The sequence below is a fragment of the Megascapheus bottae genome, chromosome 2 (assembly GCF_031878675.1).
Source record: "Megascapheus bottae isolate mThoBot1 chromosome 2, mThoBot2.hap1, whole genome shotgun sequence".
Classification (NCBI taxonomy): domain Eukaryota; kingdom Metazoa; phylum Chordata; class Mammalia; order Rodentia; family Geomyidae; genus Megascapheus; species Megascapheus bottae.
In genome coordinates this window covers 66,123,245-66,144,468 of record NC_143510.1, presented here as the reverse complement: position 1 = coordinate 66,144,468, position 21,224 = coordinate 66,123,245, and the positions used below count along the sequence as shown (strand labels likewise).

Genomic DNA, 21,224 nt, shown 5'->3' with positions numbered 1-21,224 from the left:
TTTGTCATGATCAGTACAAACCTTGGGCTCTCCTAGCAGAGATTTACAATAGAACAAAACCTAGATACATAAAGCCATATAGTGTGATGCTAAATGAAAGGACCTTCAGGATATAAAAACAAAAGCCATATAATGAGTGATTGTTGTCCTTAATGTACTATGTTATCTCTCATCTCTTTTGCTATCCCTTGGTTATCTCATATTGTTACAGTATTTTACTTTGTTATCTGATATATTGTGTATATGCGTATTTGGTTATTTGAAATTGGATAGGGAAGTGGGGAAATCAAGTGTGAGGTGGAGGTAGGGGGGGGAAATGGGGACCAAGACATGAGAAAGGGTATCAATGTTTGTGAAGTAATGCACCTTCTATCTGGTGAATATAATGTAACCTTTCTATTAATTACAATAAAAATATATGGAAAAAATAAGTGCTATGGGAAGAAGTCAGTGGAAAGCTTTCTTTCCAACCAGAATTCAAACAAGAGCATCTTCTTTTTTAATAGTCTTTTTTATTGTAATTAATAGAGGGTTATATTATATTTACCAGATAGACGGTGCATTGCTTCACAAACATTGATTCCCCTTCTCCTGTTTTTGTCCCCATTTCCCTCCCTACCACCCCTCCCCTCATCTTGTTTTCCCTCTTTCCCTATCCTATTTCAAATAAACAAATAAATATATATAATATACCAGATAACAAGGTAAGATACTGTAATAATATGAGATAACCAAGGGACAACAAAAGAGATGAGAAATAACAGTGCATTAAGAATAATAATCACACATTATATGGCTCCTGTCAAACAAGAGCATCTTCTAAACAAAGAAAAATATCTGAGTCTATATTTCATTATTATCTGAATAAAGCTCAGATAAGTTCTGTATTAACTCAAGGTCACACTGTCAACATTCAAATCTAGGTGTTTTGACCACAGAAAACACACTCCTCCTATTGGTTTATCTTTAGCACCTATTCTTATTTATTTATTCATACTTATTATTTGTACTAATTAAATCTTGTATTGTATGTGCATGTATACCCATGTAGCTAAAATATACAAGCATACTTAGCTTAATTGTAATTATTAGAATTGGTTGTAAGGCATAGGAAATAGAAGGCACAGAAAACCATTTTTAGAAGCTACTCAGTTTGATTTGTAGATATAGTATGTCATCCATTCAGAAAACATCTGACATCAACAATCTCAACAAAACAGTAGTGCTTCTATTTTTCATCCCCTGAGGTGTAGCCATGAGCTATTGACACCTTCTTCTTCTTCTTCTTCTTCTTCTTCTTCTTCTTCTTCTTCTTCTTCTTCTTCTTCTTCTTCTTCTTCTTCCTCTTCCTCTTCCTCTTCCTCTCCTTCTTCTTCTTCTTCTTCTTCTTCTTCTTCTTCTTCTTCTTCTTCTTCTTCTTCTTCTTCTTCTTCTTTTTCTTCTTCTTCCTCCTCCTCCTCTGCATCATCATCATCATGCATTTGTACCAAGGGTTACAATTTTATATGTCAGAATATGAACACAATGCTTCTTAGTCAATGTCACGCTTTCCTTCATTCTCCCCCATATCCTCTTCCTGTCTCTTCATTTTTTTAACATAACACACATTGACTATAATGACTACATTTGCTTGTTCTTGTAGCTTAGCTTCCCTTTGTCTCAGATTCTCCTCAATTACATTCTTCCTCTTCTTCTGCTGCCTAGAATTGTCTGCCATCTTGCTGTATTAGCTTTCTGTCACTAACAAAATGTCTGAGATAAACAACTTTTAAAATGGTAATGTTTATTTTATTTTATTTTATTGCCAATCCTGGGCTTGATCTCAAGGCTAGAGCTCTACCTCTTGAGCCTCAGCACCACTTCCGGCTTTTTTCTATGTATGTGGTACCGAGGAATCGAACCCGGGTCTTCATGCATGCTAGGCAAGCACTTTAACCACTAGGCCAAACTCCCGGTCCCCCGGCTTTTTTCTATGTATATGGTACCAAGGAATCGAACCCGTGTCTTTGTGCATGCTAGGCAAGCACTACCACTAAGCCAAACTCCTGGCCTGGTAAGGTTTATTTTTTGTCTTACAATTTCACAAGTTTCAGTCCACGATCAGTTGGAGCTGTTGCTTTGGGGACTGTCTAGAAGATATCCAGGGAGCAGATAGAGAATGTGGCTCTCTTAATAGCAGATACTAAACAAAAGAGAGAAGGAGGGAGAGCCAGGTAACCAATATTCCCTTCAAGGGGCTCCTAACTTCCTTATACTAAGTCCTACCTGCTAAAACCATGGGCTGGGAACCAATATGGACGTTTTGACCTTTAAACAACATGGGCCTTTGGAGATGCTTGTACAAATAATGGCACTGTGTCCCATCTTTAAAAAATTACCAAGGAAAGAGAAGCCAGTTTTGGTCAATCCATTCTATGATATGTTATGAAACATTTTAGTCTCCTTTGAAAGACATTTAAAAGTAGAACTGCCATATGTTCCAGCAACTCTATTATGATATATACATCCAAAAGAAATAAAATCCATATTTCAAAGAGATGTCTTCATTTCCATGTTCATTGCTACATTATTTATATACTTACACATGGTGTTCATCAACAGATGAGTGAATTTAGAAAAGGTTTAGATACACACAAGGAACACTATATAGATTCTAAAAAGAGGCTCCTAGCTGGGTGTGGTAGCTCACGCCTGTCATCCTACCTACTCAAGAGGCTGAGATCAGAGGGTCAGCCAGGCAGAAAAGGACCTGAGACTCTTATCTCCAACTGACCTATAAAAATTGGGAAATGGGGCTTGGTAGACTTCAGCTGAAGAGCTCAGAGACAGTGCCCAGGTGGAGTTCAAGCCCAGGACCACCAAGAAAGAGGCTCTTGTTATTTGCAACAATCTAAAGGAGCTTGATTTTTTAAACTACATTAAATCAAATAAGCCTGGTACTGAAAGAGAAATGCCAAATGATCTCATTTATATGTGAATCTAAAAATGTTAGACTCATGTAATCAGAGAATATGATGATGATTACCAAGAACTAGGAGGAGGTGAGGAAAACAGTTTGGATTCTTAATAAAAAAATGTGAATAGATAGGAGTGGTAAATTCAAAGACTCTATTGACTATAGTTGATAGTAACTTTTTATGTACTTGGAAAAAAAGTGGAAAGATTATATAGAGGAGAATCTCAAACAATATTAAACGGAGACAAAAGAAAAAGCTTTACTCATGAAACATAAATATGAAATATAAAAGATAATACTTAGGTTGGGCACTGGTGTATCATGACTGTCATATTAGCTACTCCGGTGGCTGAGATCTGAGGACTGTGATTCAAAGCCAGCCCAGCCAGGAAGGTCCATGAGACTTTTATCTCCAATTCAAAAAAACCCAGAAGTGGCACTGTGGCTAAAAGTGGTAGAATGCTAGCTTTGAGCAAAAGCCTAGGACAGCACCCAGGTCCTGAGTTCAAATCTAAGGTCCAGCACAATACATATATACATTCATTCATTCATTCATACATACATGTATACGTACACACATGCATGCATACATACAATAGATCATATTTAGGAAAAACATTTTTAAATATTTGAAAATTTTTAAATAGTAGCAGTCTTATAATGCATGAAAGTGAAATGAACCTCTAAAAATATCCATTTAATCCAAGAGAAACAGAATAAAGTAACCATGAACAACAAGTAAATGGAACAACTGCAAAACTTTTCCAACACATAGAAATGAAGAGGTGAGGGAGTGTCACTGACAAGGAGAGGTGGTTTTGTTGTTGTTTTGTTGTTTTTTACAAAACCTTATGGTACTACTTTTTCAGTAATGTGAATGTGATATTTAATAAAAAGAAACTTCTAATTTCAAAACATTTTAGTAGTTTAAAATGTTATGTGTAAGAAAGCAAATGCAAACTAAGTAAAAAGCAAGAGGATAGACTTAGAAAAGTGGATACCACATTGCTTCTCTTCATACCTCTCCCCCATCATTCTTTCTGAGGAATTCGGGCAGCAAACACAAACAGAGGCAGCAGCGGCCTCAGGGCTCCTTGTGGCCAGGGGTGGCCTTGTGTGGTGTAGTTAGCACTTCCCTTGAAGCTAAGCTGCTGAGTTGAGAATATTAAGCGTGGACCATTTAAACACTATGAAATTTTAAAATGAGTCAAGTTGCATGGAATGAGAAAGGACAACAAACAAATTAAATTGAATCTTCACTAAGAAGTCAGGAAAGAGCTCCTGAAACATTCTGTAGCTTCCTGAATATGCCAACAATATAAAGAGGAAGTTTTACTCGTTTTTCATGGGCCATTTCCAAGTTTATGTCACTCTTTTACACTTTTCCATATTTTTCTTTTTGGACAGTTGTGGGGCTTGAACTCAGAGCCTGGGCATTGGCCCTGAGCTCTTCAGCTCAAGGCTGGTGGTCTACCACTTAGAGCCTCTGCACCACTTGTGATTAGTGGGAAGTAAGAGTCTTATGGACTTTCCTATTTGGGCTGGCTTGGAATCACAATCCTCAGATCTCAGCCTCCTGAGTAACTAGCCATCTCCCAGCCAGTCACCAAAACCCCTTGACCATTGTCATAAGCCATTCTATATCTTATTCACCTAGGGTTACCTGAGTCTATTATAAGAAATATATAGTCAGAACTGCCTGAAGCTTGATCTCTCATTGATTTGTGCTCTCCTCTAGTTTTTCAAAGGTCAAATATTAACTTAAAATAATCTGGCCTGGTTTGGTCCTAGATTCCTGGAATTTCCTTTTTGATTCAGTCTCTACTGGGCCTGCATGTGTGGGACTTGTGGAAAACTGGGAATCTGTTTATTATATTAAATCTTTGGACCTGAAATTTAGTTATTATTTAACAGAAGTAGTTAAAAAAATCATTAGCCAGAGCAAAGAACATCTCCCATTTTCATTATGAATTGGTCTACGAATCTTTTGCCTTGTAACTCTTTTTCTATAGACTTTCTTGAAAAGCAAATGTGGAGCAGGATGATTGAAAGTGATCATTAATTTTGTTCTGACTTTAAAATATGAGAGCAAAAATGTAGCTAATAACAGAGGTTCTAACATGATTTCCCTTTTATTATGTTTTTTTCTGCTACATTTTATAAAATGTAATCTCTAATCTTGTAGTTATCTCTTTAAGATGGCTATGCCACCTTCAATTTGCAGGAGAGTGCACAAAAGCGTCCCTATGTCACGAAAACCACCGCAGGAGCAGTGTAATCCAGTTGAACCCCATCATCTGGAGTCAGTATGAATGATCAATCTTCAGCCTTAAAAAAAAAAAACTATGTCCACCAGCACGAGAGGCTCGCACCTGTAATTCTAGCTACTCAAGAAGCTGAGATCTGAGGATAGCAGTTTGAAGTTAGCTCAGACAGGAAAGTCTATGAGACTCTTATTCCCCATTAATCATCAAAAAGCCAGAAGTGGTGCTGTGGTTCAAGTGGTAAAGAGCTAGCCTTGAGAAAAAATAAGTTCATGAATAATAGCATCCAGGCCCAGAGTTCAAGCCCCAAGACTGTACAGAAAAAGAAGAGAGGAGGAGGTGGAAAAGGAGGGGAATGAGGAGGAAGAAAAGGAAGAAGAAGAGGAAGAGAAGGCGGAGGATGAAGAGGAGGAGGAAGAAGAGGAGGAAGAGGAGGAGGAGGAGGAGAAAAAAAATAGACCTATATCCTGATGATGGCAAATTATACCTTTCTTGTCGGCATTATTGCAAGGGCGAAATAATAAAATGTGATAATGCAACCAAAGCACTGAGATCACTGCCTTAAATATACTTAATGCTTAATTCTCATTAGCATTTAATGTGGTTAGTATTACTGTTATTAGATAATCAATAAAATGGCAATGTTTCCTCCCTGCTTTATGTTTTTCCTCTCTATTAGCCAAAGGAAGAAAGGTGTAAAGCTCACTGAGATAGAAAGGGAAGTCTTCGTGATGAGGAAGCTCTACTGAAGGAAATGCCTTCTCAAAGATCTCCCCTGCTAATGCAGAATCATGCCTGCAGGAAAGAGGCAGTTCAGTAATTCCCAACCTGGATATTTAACCAAGAAAGAACTATTTTTCTGATGAGTTTAGGCGTTTGGCAAGTTGTGTTAGTGAAAGGTTTGTACAGCTAGGACTGACATCATAAGTAAAAAGAACTGCTTAACCCAAATAATTTACTTTTGCATATTGCTTTCTCCCACCTGTGAACTGAGGAGGGATAAAATGTTGTTGTGGTTTCTATGGATATCTTATACTCATCTATTAGCCTGCTAATAGCAGTGTTTTACTTGGATATAAGCATAGTGATTCTATTTTTAGCCAGTGAGGGGTTGCTGCTATCAAGTGCTTTAACATTATTTCCATTGAGAGCCTCTCATAATATGCTTTATACCCTTAAGCAATTACCAGTTTATGTACTCATAATTTTCCTTCTGGCCATCTTCACACATTCCCACATGATACTCTTAAGGTTTATTTAAATTCCTTCCCATCTTTCTCTTTTCACAAATGCCAGCCAATCAAAGGTGGGTTTTTATCTCTTTCTTTGTCTCTTTCCCCTAAAGTTTCCATGCCTGGGTCTTAATTTTTACTACTTTCCTGATTCGAGAAACATATCCTTATTGACTGTTGTGTACTAATCATTCAGGTAATTATAAATAAATATACAGACATTTCATCAGAGTAAAAAGGGCCAGAGTAGAGACCAAGGAAGCCAATCAAAAAGTAGAGCAGTAATTCGGGTGAGAAAATCCAGAGTGAACTCAAAAGTAGCAGTAGAATGAGGAAATAGGTCAGACATAAGACACAAGGAGGCTATACTGGGAGGGTGTGTGTCTTTATTTTGTAAAAGAAATGAAAGGAAGTCTAGAGTAACCCCAAGATTTGATGAAGCTGAATGAATGATAGTTCATTATTCCCTAACAGGGAGTAAGTAAGAAATCATTTGAAGGAGGGGCATCCATATCAAAAACAGAAATGACTGCGGGATATTAATGTACAGAAAAATATGAGGTATTTAGAATAAGCTAGAAATACAAGTGTATTTGCCACAGAGTAGACTTTTTTGCTTGGTGTCATCAGTCAGAACCAGATGTTTTAAGAGAATGTTTAGGGACTATTTTCACTTCAAGACATTCTGAAATATTCTCATTGGAACATAACCCACATTGTATCACTCTGTTACAGAATTGCTTAAACTGAACCAAACATTATTCCTACCCGCTGGATAAATAGAAGTATTTTGTTTTTTTTTCCCTGATGGGGTATGGAGCTGAGAAGGGAATCAATTATACAAGGCAACTGCTAGAAGTTGACTTGTGACTGGAGATAAGGTTGGTTTGCAGATAGAAGAGATTCAGATTTTTTTAGGAATGCAGGGAAATCCTAAATTGAAAGCATGAAGTAAAAGGAAAGGAAAAACACATCAGAAGCAATGGATTGGGTTCTGTATGATTGAAGATTAGGGACAAAGACTGAGTTAACAAGTTTCAGAGGTGAGACTGAACTTGGCCAACAGTCATGAGCATGGCTGGAATGGGGGGAGGGGGGTCAAATCTTTAGAGAATTATCCTTTTAACAGCCACAAAATGAAAACACTCAGAATTGTGTGAGATTTGGATATAACCCATGTGTGAATACCCTTAACAAATGAGGAGAGACCTACAATGAATGAGGGGGAGGGAGGTTAGATGTGTCATGGACAGAATCAGAGTCAAAAGGGAAAGAGGCTTTGCTTAAAGACTGAAGAGAGATAATTTGCCAGAGTTAATGGCAATATTGAAGAGCTCATGGCCCCTGAATGATGGAACATGGCACTTTAATCAGCTGCCATATGAGATTTTTGCAAGAGATACATGGAGAGGTACTCATTCTAGAGAAAGCCAAACTCTACCTAAGGCAGGGGGGAGAAAGGTTAATTGCCTATTCTGATATTTATTGTTTGGAGAAAGGTTAGACATGTGTGTCAGAATCCCTATCATCCATCCTTTTTTCCCTTTAAAAAATAGAAATGACCACAAAGCACATAGCCTCCAAATAAAAACACGAGTGAAAAAGGTGATAGGCCTTAGAAAGCAGATTGTTAACAAAATAGAGACTTCTACCAATACAAAAATGTAGCAACAATTAACCAGTTATGATAGTTCATGTCTATAACTCTAGCTACCTGGAATGCAGAGATATTGGAGGTCATAGGGTAAGTCACCCAAGACAAATAAAGTTAGCAATATTTTCTCTCAACAAACAAGCCAGGCATGATATTAATACCTGTAATCTCAACTCTATGGAAGATACAGACTGAAGGATCCTGGTTCAAGACCAATTGAGCAAAAGGTATGAGATATTGTCTAGAAAAAAAAAAGACTAAAGCAAGAAGACCTCAAGGATATTTTCCCAGATGAAGTAAGGCCCTGGCTCAAACCCCCAGCATAACCAAATTACATACATTAATAAGAGTAATAATAATAAATAGGGTAAAAATCAAGGGTTCAATGTGGCATGATTCCTATTGTGGAAAGTCTAGTTATGAAAAGAAGAAGGAAACACAGGGGTGCATTGAGAACCACATGACCAGCATCTAATTTATGTACGTGAAAGATCGGTGAAACAATGTTCCTCAGACTTGCGTGAATAAATTAGCAGCTTTAAATAGCGATACAGACAGCCTAATTCTTTCCCTGGGAAATTCACAAGGAATGAATTGTGTGGAGTTCATTGGAGGAGAGGACTACTCACTTGTGTTTATCTCTTTATAAAAGAATATTAAATATCCAAAACTGTCTTCCTTGAGTTCTTACATATATTAAGGGAGTGATTATGAAGAAACCTTAAAACAAATTTTGTACATATAATAAACAAAATACTTATTACTAGTTACCGTCATTTTGATCTAATAATTCTCAGGGAATGTTTTTAGAAGTCCATTCATGTTTAAGTCTCAAATTCTTGAGCATTAATGATGAAAAACAACCCCCAAGTGATCTAAAGTTCACTTTGCATAGTCTTTTGTTGATCTTCCATTTAACAGAATTATAAGCTTTGAATATTGCATGGCCTGGGTAGCAGCCAGATTGGCAATAAATCTTACTGTCTCTAATTTTAAATGTTAGTAGTTTCTCCCTACATAAATTTCTAACCTGTTACATCAATTTTTTTAATAAAAGCTACATCCTTCCAGTCTCCCATTAGATAGTATTTAGTCAGTGCAATAGCAAACCTTAGTCTATTACGCGTTATTTTTGTAGTTATGAAACTTCCTTATTATAATTTCTATAGGCTAAAAGAATATTTGCAATAGTTATTTACATTGGCTTAAATGTCCATTATTCAAAAAATTAGGATAGGTTTTTGGGGTTTTTTTTGCCAGTCCTGGGCTTGAGCTCAAGGCCTAAGCACTACCCTTGGACTTTCTCAAGGCTAGAGCTCTACCACTTGAGCCTCAGCACCATTTCTGGCTTTTTTTCTATGTATGTGGTACCGAGGAATCAAACCCAGGTCTTTGTGCACGCTAGACAAGCACTCTACCACTAGGCCAAACTCCCGGCCTAGGATAGTTTTTTAAATGCTGTCTTCCTTTCATCAAAACAACCTACTTCCAACTCATTCTCTTCTCATATACTACAGATGCCTCTTCCTCAGCCATCTCATTCTCACTCTCTCAACACACTCAACACATATCTTATGTTTCATTACTATAGCTTTATCTGACATTTTGACATTCACTAGGCAATATACCCCTTTGTTCTCTTTCAGTCTTCCTGCCACTCTAAAACTGTCATTACTTCAATTTCATAAGGTTTTCAAGTTAAAAATGTATTTTGAATAGATTGTACTAAATCTTGAAGGTTTGAGGATTAACAACTTTATAACACTAAATCATCCCATCTAAGAATATGCCTAGAGTGTTCATTTATCAGGATCTTCTTGTCACACTCTTCAATAAAATGTCATGATTTTCACTGTATAGAATGCACACCTTGGGGCCGGGTGCCATGCCTTACTCCTGTAATCTTAGCTACTCAGGAGGCTGAGATCTGAGGATTGTGGTTCAAAGCCAGCCAGGAACTAAAGACCGTGATTCTATTATCTCCAATTAATCACTAAAAAACGGGAAGTGGGGCTGTTGCTCAAGGGATAGGGCTGTAGCCTTGAGCTGACGAGCTCAGGGACAGTGCCCATGCCCAGAGTTCAAGCCCCATGACCCGGGGCCAGGAGTTTGGCCTAGTGATAGTGTGTTTGCCTAGCATGCATGAAGACCTGGGTTCAATTCCTTGGTACCACATAAGAGATAAAAACCAGAAGTGGTGCTGTGGTTCAAGTGGTAGAGCACTATAAGGATATTGTTCAGGCCCTGATTTCAAGCCCCAAGACTGGCAAAAACAAACAAACAAACAAATGTACACATTTCTTGTTAAATTTATCCATTGATAATATTTCTTACCTCTTATAGATTAAAAACCATCCATTGAAAAGCTCTTGGTTTTTATATCTTGTTTTGGACTTTTTATTGGATCTTCATATTCCTTTCTTATAAGTTTTCAGTTGACTCAATTGTGTTTGCGGTCATTTAATTTTATCATCTGGAGAAAAAAATGACAGCATTCATTTCTCTCCAATACCTTGTACTTCTTTGTTTTCCTGTTTCACAATTGAAACAGCTACAGCAATATTAAACAAAGTGGTAGAGTAGAAAGAAATAACATCTTTTCCCTTCCTCACTCATAGAAAACTCTCAGCTTTAAAGGAACACATAGCTAATCAGAATAATTTCTGGTTCCAATTCCCAGCATTCTTTGCAACAAGATAGTGACCAACGTCAGTAGAATAGATGACAACTTCTTTCAGGAGCAGTGTTTTGGTTTCTTGTTTTTGCTTTTCTTGTGTGAGATTGGTCCATGGGCTTGAATTCAGGGCCCCACACTTGCTTGGCACGCATTCTAGTATGTAGGAACGGTCTTTAAAAATCAGACGCTATCACACTGGCTTTCTGTTTGTCTTTGTGTATCTATGCTGTGTCTTAAGTATGGACATGACCTCTGGGACTTAAATTGTCATCTTGTAAAATGAGAATGAAGACCCAACTCTTTAAAAGTGATAGAATGCACTTCATCTCTAAACCTGAATCCCTGAGAGCTTGGATTAGATTCACTTCACCACCATGAACTAGCCTTTGTACTCTTTTTCTTTCTTTGCTTCTTTTCTTGAGAGAGAAACAAAACAGGTTTTTTTCCCCCTCGAGTGGGAAAAAAAGGTTTTTTTTTAAACAAAATCTAAACTTTATCTTCATGGGAAAAAATGGGATAGTAATGATTACCCTTTTTATTCAATATAATGGAATGTTACTAGGTTTTCACTACTTACTATATTTACTCTTGGTTTGATTGTAATTTTCAAAAATGTTTTCTACTACTTCTAATTGGTTAAAAGATTTTAATCCAGAATGACTATGCTTTTATCAAATGACTTTAGCAGTTATTTAAATCAAGTCTGGCTGTATCATAGTAACAATCTGCATATTTTGGTAGCTTACCATAATAAAGAATTATTTCTCCTTTGGTCTAGAACCTTCACAGAATACAGGTTCTGTCTTATATTGTCCTCACTCAGGGACATAAGCCATCAGTAAGTTATGCCTACAAAATAATTGTGGTATATCTATTAGCCAACAAAAGTGAAATTCAATTTTTTAAAAAAGAAGCCATCAATTTTGGTTTTGTTTGGGGGCTGATATTTGTGCTCCCCATTCTGGCTTATTTTCACTTTGCATGATGATGATCTCCATTTTTCCATCCATTTCCCAGAAAATGACATAATTTTGTGCTCCCTTATGGCTGAATAAAACCCCACTGTGCATATAAATACATATTCTTATACATTAAGCTGCTGATAGCTAGGCTGATTCCATAACTTGGTTATTATTAATAGTGCCAAAATAAACATGGGTGTGCAGATATCTCTAGTACATACTAATTGGAGTCATTCAGGAATATACCTGGTACAGCAGGAACACACAGTGGCTCTGTTTGAATTAGCAGGCATACCGGGTGAAGAGCTCCAAGGGTGCTATTCCCATACATGTACCTTGAACATACTCACCTACTCCATTCTGCTCATTCAGCCGCAATCCAGAACTTCTACCACAGATTATATAGTTACTAGAGAGAACTTGGATGAAGTTTATTGTGATTGCATGACTCCTCATGGATCAATGTATACAGGAATATATGTGAATATAATCAAACCCAAGTTTAATTCCTGTAGGCAGTAGTGCACTGTGAATTTCTGCTATAATAATATCAGATCATTATGGAATGGAAGGATTCTTCCCCAAAAGAAAGAGTTGTAATGATAGGAGAGAGATGAAAAGAGAGAAAGAAAGAGGGAGGCAGGGAGGCAGAGAGAGACAGACAAGGAGGGGGAGAGGAATCATTAGGTGAATAAAGATGATACTCAAAAAGTTGGCATAATTCTGGAAGGAAACAAATCTTTGCAACCTTTTACCATTTCCCCAGTGGCCATTGGTCTATCAAATTTTTCTTTTCTTTTCTTTTCTTTACTTTACTTTTTGTCAGTCATGGGGCTTGAACTCAGGGTCTAGGTGCTGTCCCTGAGCTCTAAAGCTCAAGGCTAGTACTCTACCACTTGAGCCACAGCACCACCTCCCAGACTTTTCTTTACTCCACTTGAGTCAAGTTTGTTCATTTATCCTGTTTTTAGAAAACTGTCTATCTAGATTTTCAGTTTTACTGGCAAAAAGTTGAACAGGCTTTTCCTCACATTCTCCATTAAAATGAAAGCCAATGGCATAATGCTGAGGGAAATTCTGTTAAAGCAATTCCCTGAGAAAGTAAAACAAAAATACTTTAGGCTGCAGTCTTTTCTGAGTTTAGCTTAAACAGGAATAAATGGGTATGTGTAGAGAAAGGATGGACTGGATATCCTGCAGGCTATTCTCCATATATATTACTTTTTACAATTGAGCTTTTGATAGATTCTAGGCAGGAGATTTCCAGGTTATAACCTCTGACAGGAAGTTGCTGCACAAGCTATTTTATAATACTCAACTGCATGTTTCATATGGTCAGTCTAAACATGGGGAGTTAACAGTTTGTTATGAAAGTTGAGACATCTAAATCGGATATAGGTTTGAAGAGAATACCTCAGTACCATACAAAGTCACTTCTTAAGGCAAGTGCTCACACACAAAACCATATCTTTCCGCAAATACTTAACCAACAGAACAAAGCACAAGGCAATGAGAGACAGAGTATGAAGAACAATGCAGAAAGATTTAGTGCATCGGATATACCACAGGTAAAAAAAATACTATAAAGGTATTATAAAGGTGGAAATTGAAATCAATGTTGTAACATGGGAATGGTTTTGATGGTCAGAGGAGGAACAGAGGGTCAAGTGGAAACATGGTGAAAATGCCTTGCCTTGTGAAACATATTTCTTTTTTTTTTGCCAGTCCTGGGGCTTGAACTCAGAGCCTGGGCACTGTCCTTGGGCTTTCTCAAAGCTACTATTCCACCCTTGAGCCATAACACTACTTTCAGCTTTTTCTGTGTATATGGTACCAAGGAATCGAACCCAAGACTTCATGCATGCTAAGTGAGCACTCCACCACTTGGCCATGCTTCTAGCCCTGAAACAAATTTCTTTAGTTTAAGGAATCAGCTGGAGGAGTAAATCATGAGTAGAAAAATGATCCAAATGCCCAGCTACCATGGTATAAGAATTACAGGCCAAATATTGGCTAGTGTGAAGAGTTATCCTGAAAAGTGAAGAGCCTTCTATGTTGCAGCAACTTCTGAGATCCTACTCAAATTCAGACTCAGAAATGATTCCAGATTTTATCTCACAAAGCCCAGAAAAATTATACTCTGACCCAGACTGAATTTAGACCAACACTGAGAAATAAAAGATGGGTGAAGTGAAGGCATAAAGCTTGGATGTGATTTTCTCTTTAGTGTATGCTCATGCCTGGAACTGCTTGCCCTGTGCTATGCTACCTATATTCTAATGGGAGCCATGCAGCAGTCTGTATTCTGTGTATTCTCCATCTTTTGTTAAGGAACCATGATCCTTTTCTTCTACGGGAAAGAAATAGACAAAGACATATGTATCCAAGAACAAAAATCCAAGAGCAGGGCTGGGAGAGTAGCCTAGTGGTAGAGTGCTCTCCTAGCATGCATGAAACGCTGGGTTCAAATTCAGAGTATGACATATGCAGAAAAAGCTAGAAGTTGGCCGGGAGTTTGGCCTAGTGGTTAAAGTGCTTATCTAGCATGCATGAAGACCCAGGTTCGATTCCCTGGTACCACATACATAGAAAAAAGCCGGAAGTAGTGCTGAGGTTCAAGTGGTAGAGCTCTAGCCTTGAGAAAGTCCAAGGATATTGCTCAGGCCCTGAGCTCAAGCCCAGGACTGGCCAAAAAAAAAAAAAAAAAGCTAGAAGTGATACTGTGTCAGGGCACTGGCCTTGAGGATAGTGCCCAGGCCCTGAGTTCAAGCTCCAGGATTGGGAAAAAAAAAGAAATCCAAGAGCAGAGCTGTCTATTAACATTTGCCATGTGAGTGGTTTCTTAATTTCTCCATTTACATGATCTCAATACTGCTTTAAATGCTGTCTGGATATTCTAAACCCACTTTTTCCTAGAAAGATACACACAGGATGAATATTTACATGAGACACACAAACATGGGCTTCTCTCAATGGCTTAAGTCTCACACCCTATCTATAAAATCTTGCCTCCATTCTTCACTGCCATCCATCTGAAATACACAGTGTGAGTATTCGTGAAAAGCTAGAATATAATTGGAAAATGTGGAAAGTTTGGTGATATAGCTGTGGCTGATTTGATATCCCTCAACAACAGAAGCACAAATGTTTTGATTCTTTGATTCATCAGTTGACTTCAGGATAAGAACTTGTCTTTCCTTCTCTTTTAACCTTTAAGTGATTTGAGATTTTTTTAGCCCCTCTTGTTCTCGACAGAAAGCAGAATCCATTGTTTTCTTTTCCAACTGGTTCTCTTCTATGTATTTCTTTGATGAGAACTGCATTTCATGAGATTACTTATGTGTCTCGCTATAAAGACACACAGGGCCATTCATGTAGAAAAGGTCTACTTATTCATTTCTTTACTCACCCAGAACCTGTATCAGTGCATAGAAAATAATAATCCTTTTTAGAGCTGAAATTAGATACAAAAATTTAAAAATATTACCTGCTTTACAAAATGAGAACAAACTTAACTGGAAAAAAATCTCCTGATTAATTTTGTCAAGGTCCTTTAAAAAGGAAATGATTTGTGAAGATTAGAACTAATTATAAATTAATTATGAAAGCAATTGTGGGAATGAAAGAAAAACTGAGATGAATAGTTCAGATAAAGTTAGTCAGAAGTAGGCCAGGAGTTTGGCCTAGTGGTAAAAGTGCTTGCCTAGCATGCATGAAGACCCGAGTTCGATTCCTCGGTACCACATACATAGAAAAAATGCTGGAACTGGTGCTGAGGTTCAAGTGGTAGAGCTTTAGCCTTGAGAAAGTCCAAGGACAGTTCTCAGGCCCTGAGCTCAAGCCCAGGACTGGCCAAAAAAAAGTTAGTCAGAAGTAAAGAAATTAACTGTAGAAAATTGGCATTTTCTTGTCAATATCCCCTATTCTTTCAGGGAACCAAAAATCTGGATTATAACTTGACCCTAATAACAACTGTCTATATTCCAATTCAGTGTATGCTCTAATACTATGTGGGGTCATTCTTATAATTAGTCTCGAGCCAAGGTCTTAAACAATAGGATACTGGAGGAAACAAAAAGAAGGACAAGGAGGAGAGGGGGAAAAGGAAAAAAGAAGAGGGGAAAGAAGGAAGAGGAAAACAGAGGAGAAGACCAGTTAGGGCTTTATTCATTCTATTTATCTTTATATCTACAGAGGAAATGTGAACAAATAAAACTTTTTAAAAATTACAGTGAGAATTTTTCCATTTAGAAGCTACTGTATCCATTGAAACAAAACTGCACCATAACAAACACTGCCATTTTTGTTAGGAAGTTGTTCCAGTAGTAACTTAAAACTCCAGATATTAGTAAATGTATTTTGAGTAGCTATATTTTGGGGAATCCAATATCCATTTATGGTGCAAAATAATAAATGTCTAAGCTGAATCTGACAATGATCTTTTTGTCATGCATGTTTTGTCAACCTTGCTAAAGTATAGCTTTAAGGACAATCCAGAGGAGAAATGAAAGGAAGCTTGGAATCAGGTGGTAAACCATATTTAGGTCCTGGATATGTATATATGGTAGTGACTATGACTTCTTGTCTGAAATTGAAGCATAAGTTATATTTATGTTTCTAGCTAGCTCAAGTCAGAGTCATCATAAGCAGAAATTGGATCCCAGCAGCTCATAAAGTGCTTGGTATGTTCCTATAGTGGACAGGTCTCTGCCAATGCATAATAGCATTATTGTTTCATTGAATTAATAATTAATGATTAAAATAATAAATGAAATGGGGGTTTTATGGATGATGTTGGAGATAACCAGCCTGTGAACTGGCTGCTCATTCAGCTTTAATGCTATCAATATACATTCTTCACCAGTGCCAATGAGATCACCATTGGACTTACCACCATTGCATAAAGCATTATTCTGAAGTCTATTAAACAGCCACATAGGAATATTCCCAAACAAATCAACAAAAAGATGCAACTACCTGCATTAGAGAATTGTCTAGAAAATAGAATCATGTGATATGTATGTAGAAAGACAGTAAGTTCATAGAGTTGGCCCATGATTGTGGGAGGCTTGGCAAGTCCAAAATCTAATGGGGGTAGTTGTCAGACTGAAAACTCAGGCAATAGTTCTCTTCCAGAGAAGCTGGAAGAGTTGCTGTTGAAATCCTTGAGAAAGATCTCCTTTCTGCTCTATTTAGGTCTTCCACTGATTGGACAAGACCCGTCTTCCTTATAGAAGCAATCGTTCTATCAGCCCAGCACTTGAAAGGCAGAGACAGAAGAATACAGGCCATCTCTAAATAGCAAGATCCTCTTTTTTAAAGCATAAAGAAAAGTAAGTAAGTAAATAAATAAATGCAATCTGCTTTACCCAACATCCATTTTAAATGTAAATTACATACACAGCACCTTCAAGGAAACATTTGAAATGTTTGATCAAATCTTTGAGTATGGTGACAGATATGCTGACATGTACAATTAACCAGTAGACCACCACTTTAAATAGGAAGACCTCACACTGCTTATTTTGTAACCATATTATTAATTCAGAGACACTTGATGCTCACTGACCTCCAGATTGCAGAGATTTCTTTTTCTTACTAATTGAATGTTTAACAAAAGTATCATTAGACAATGATGAGAGACCATTTATATTCTTACCATGCTGTTTAATTTATCTCTTGCATTTATTAGTTTAGCCCTAAAGTTACATATGTTATCTCAGGTTCTCAAAATTGCTTACTTTCCTTTCTTTACAATGTAGTTTGCTACTATGCTTGTTATTCCCTTGAAAGAGTCTCTGGGAAAAAGGCAAACTATGTAATCATAATCTCTTTGGTCTAGCAATTTTGCTTGATTAATATTGGCATTAACTAAAGAGAAATGTTTTTGAATTTTTTTTGCCAGTCCTAAGGTTTGAACTCTGGACCTGAGTGCTGTCCTTGAACTTTCTCAAGGCTAGAGAGCTCTATCACTTGGGCCACAGAACCATTTCCAGCTTTTCCTATGTATGTGGTACTAAGGAATCAAACCTGGGTCTTCATGCATCCTAGGCAAGTACTCTACCATTACTCCAAACTCTCAGCCCCTTGAAATCTTAATTATTAAAAGATACCTCAAGATTTTTGAAAAATTGACACAGAGTACAACCAATAATGATACTCCAAAATTACACACTAGGTTATATCACTATAATTTCAAACATCAATAAAATACTTAAGAACCACCAGAAAAGTAAATAAACTAGAAACATGGAAAAATTAAATCTTTGGGAAAATTTAAGGAGGCTCAAGAAAATTGTAGAATGATCACATGGGAACATTACCAAACAATAAGAACTCAGAGAAGCTGGATGCTGACTCCTTGAATCATAAAATTTAACTTCATCTATAGGAAAAAAAAAAGTTGGAAACTGGGTACTGGGGGCTCACACCTATAATTCCAGTTGGCCGAGATCTAAGAATCAAAGTTCAAAGCCAGCAGAAACGTTTATGAAATTTGTATCTCCTATTAGCCACCAAAAAGCTAGGCATGGAACTATGGTCAAGTAGTAAAGCACCAGCTCTGAGAACATACACATACACACACACACACACACACACACACACACACACACACGCACACAAATCCTGAACACACACACACAAAGTTAAAACAAAAACAAAAACAGAGAGTCAGATGGACACACAAAGGAGGATAGTAGGCCAGTTTATTAAACAGGCCTAAACAGAAAGGGATAATACATAAAGTATTAGATATTAGAAAGCGACTGGCCTGATACCACTTTGCTGGGCATAGAGGGAGAAGAAAGGCCAATTCCTGCTTTGTGCTCTCTGTGGAACTCTGAGAACTAGAAGTAGAAGCAGCAGATCCAAATTCACCTTCACCTGATGGCAGCAGCAGTAGCTGGCACTCATTACAGAATCTCCTGGGGCATCCATGACCTCCTGAGTAATGACAGAGCTTTATTGGTAAAGAAGGAATGATAGTATGTGGTAATGGAAAAAGTCCTGAATCACTTGTGGATAGAAAAAAAACACGGAGCCCCAAGTGTCCAAGGAAAACTAAAAAGACATGTTAGAAGTGTGTGAGACTACAGCCTCACCGGATTTATTTAAGTTCCTAACTTATGACAGCATAGTTCCCAATAGATGACACTTTGAGAAGGTTTTAGTACAATGTGCAAGCAATACATATTCAGGAGAAACGATACTTGGAATTCTGATCTTCACTGGGCTAGTACCATGTAGCCTGATGTTGGCATGAGTGGAATGGGAGCTATAGGAAATCACATGCTGAGCAAATGATTATATCCCACCGTGTCACCAGAATTTCAAGGATTCAGGTAATCAATCAATTACATGAGATATCCAAGAATTTTTCCTATATAAAATAAGGAGTGGATTAGGTAATTTTTAGGCTAAGCTACTGTGCTTAGTGAATTAGGTGTGTTAAAGGCATGTTTAGCCTACAGTATTTCCAGCTTATGGTGGGTTTATCTGGTTGTGACTTCATTACAAATTAAGCAGCATCACTATTTAATACAGGCATTACTGAAAAAAATGCCTTGCACTTAAGGTTAACTCCATTTTTTTCCTTCTCCCCAGACTCCGGGTATGGCTTAAGGAAAAACATAATAGACTACAAGAGTGACGTGGGTCCAACATAGACAATAGTTTAAACTTTATACATTATCACTTCCAGATTGCTTGGTGATGCCCATTGTTGTACTGCCATTTGGGTTTAATATCCAATTTCTCTAGTTCTCCTATGGTAGAAAACCCTTACATGTGAAGAGATGGCTTGGGATTAAGGAAAGGTAATATTTCTATTTCATTTTAGTTTTTGAGTTCTTAAGTCCTCAATCCTGAATTCTTCTCTCTATCACATCTCACCTGCCTAACTTCTCCTGAACAGATTTGTTACTTGGTCCGATAATAATTTTATTACAATAATGTTATGGGTAGATATAAAAGTTTCCATTTAATTCTAAAGTGGAAGAAATTGGTCACAAAGATTAATAATTGACTTCATGTTTTTGGAGGAGCAGTTCTGGGGTTTGAACTATACTCCAACATTTTTTGTTTTATTTTTCACAGTGCCTCTTCCATTTTTGCCTGAGGACAGCCTCACCATGATACTCCTACCTATGCCTCCCAAGTATCTGGGATTATATGCATGTAACACCACGCCTGGGCTTGGTTTTATTTGTATTATTAAATTATACATATATGTAGATGATGAATTTTTTTGCCAATCTTGGGGCTTAAACTAAGGGCCTAAGCACTATCTCTGAGCTGTCTCAAGGCTAGTTCTCTACCACTTGAACGATAGCACCATTTCCTGTTTTTCCTGTGTATGTGGTGCCAAGGAATTGAACTCAGGGCTTAGTGCACGCTAGGCAAGCACTCTACCACTAGGCCACCCTCCCATGCCCTCTATGACTAAGTTTTTTGTTTTGTTTTGTTGGTCATGGAGCTGGACCATGTTGGTCTAGGCATTGTCCCCAGGCACTTCAGCTCACAGTTAGTACTCTATCCCTAGAGCCACAGTGCTACTTCCAGTTTTCTAGTATTTAATTGGAGATAAAAGTCTCATGGACTTTAGTGCCCTGGCTGGCTTTGAACAGCAATCTTCAGATCTCTAGGATTACAGGCATGAGTCACCAGTGCCTGACTATATGGTGAAATTTAATGTATAAAGATGCATTCAGTTTCTCTAAATACAGAAATAAAAAGGATTTCAGGGTCAGGAGTTTGGCCTAGTGGTAGAGTGCTTGTCTACCATGCACAAAGACTCAGGTTCGATTCTTCCATACCACATACATACAAAAAGCCAGAAGTGGTGTTGTGGCCGAAGTGGTAGAGCTCTACCATTGAGAAAGCTGAAGGACAGTGTTAAGGCCCTGAGTTCAAACCCCAGGACTGGCAGTAGTATTCTAACATATCACACCCTAAGTAATTAGGAATGAATAGAAAACAGTTTTAAGAATCCAATAAATATTTAGATGAAAAGATTGTGCTTCCTCAGCAGCACATATACTAACACTTGGAATTAAAGAGATGAGCATCTCTCTTGCCCAGAGATGACATGCAAATTCATGAAGTGTTCCCTATTTTCCTGTTTCAAAAATTACAAGTTTACCCGCCAAGAATCTTCTAAATTTTCCCTTCCTTTTTCAGAGAAAATGTCGGTTTATACAGACAATACCTTTTGCTCTGCATTATCCAGCAATTATATAGTCAATTTGAGCCAAGGATCTATGTCCTCCTCAAGGTGAATTCCTTCTCTTCTTAATTAAACCCTAGAGATTCAGGGAAGCTTGTGTTGTCCATTTTCTCCAAATTCTCAGATCCAGAACAGTAGTCCGTTCATTATTACCACAACCATTGTGGTGCTAAAGGTTTGTCCCATGTAATGAAATACTGAACCATGTAATGGAAGTCTCCTATGTACTCTTCTCATACTAATCACTGAAGCA

At 37.5% G+C, this 21,224-nt stretch overlaps 1 non-coding gene across 1 annotated transcript; it reads left to right on the top strand.

The window, feature by feature from the left end:
• Nucleotides 1-20,761: 20,761 nt before the first annotated feature.
• LOC150067279 (U6 spliceosomal RNA) lies at nucleotides 20,762-20,863 on the top strand. Its single transcript, XR_016534703.1, has one exon. It is a non-coding gene; the product is annotated as a U6 spliceosomal RNA (small nuclear RNA).
• The last annotated feature ends 361 nt before the right edge of the window (nucleotides 20,864-21,224 follow it).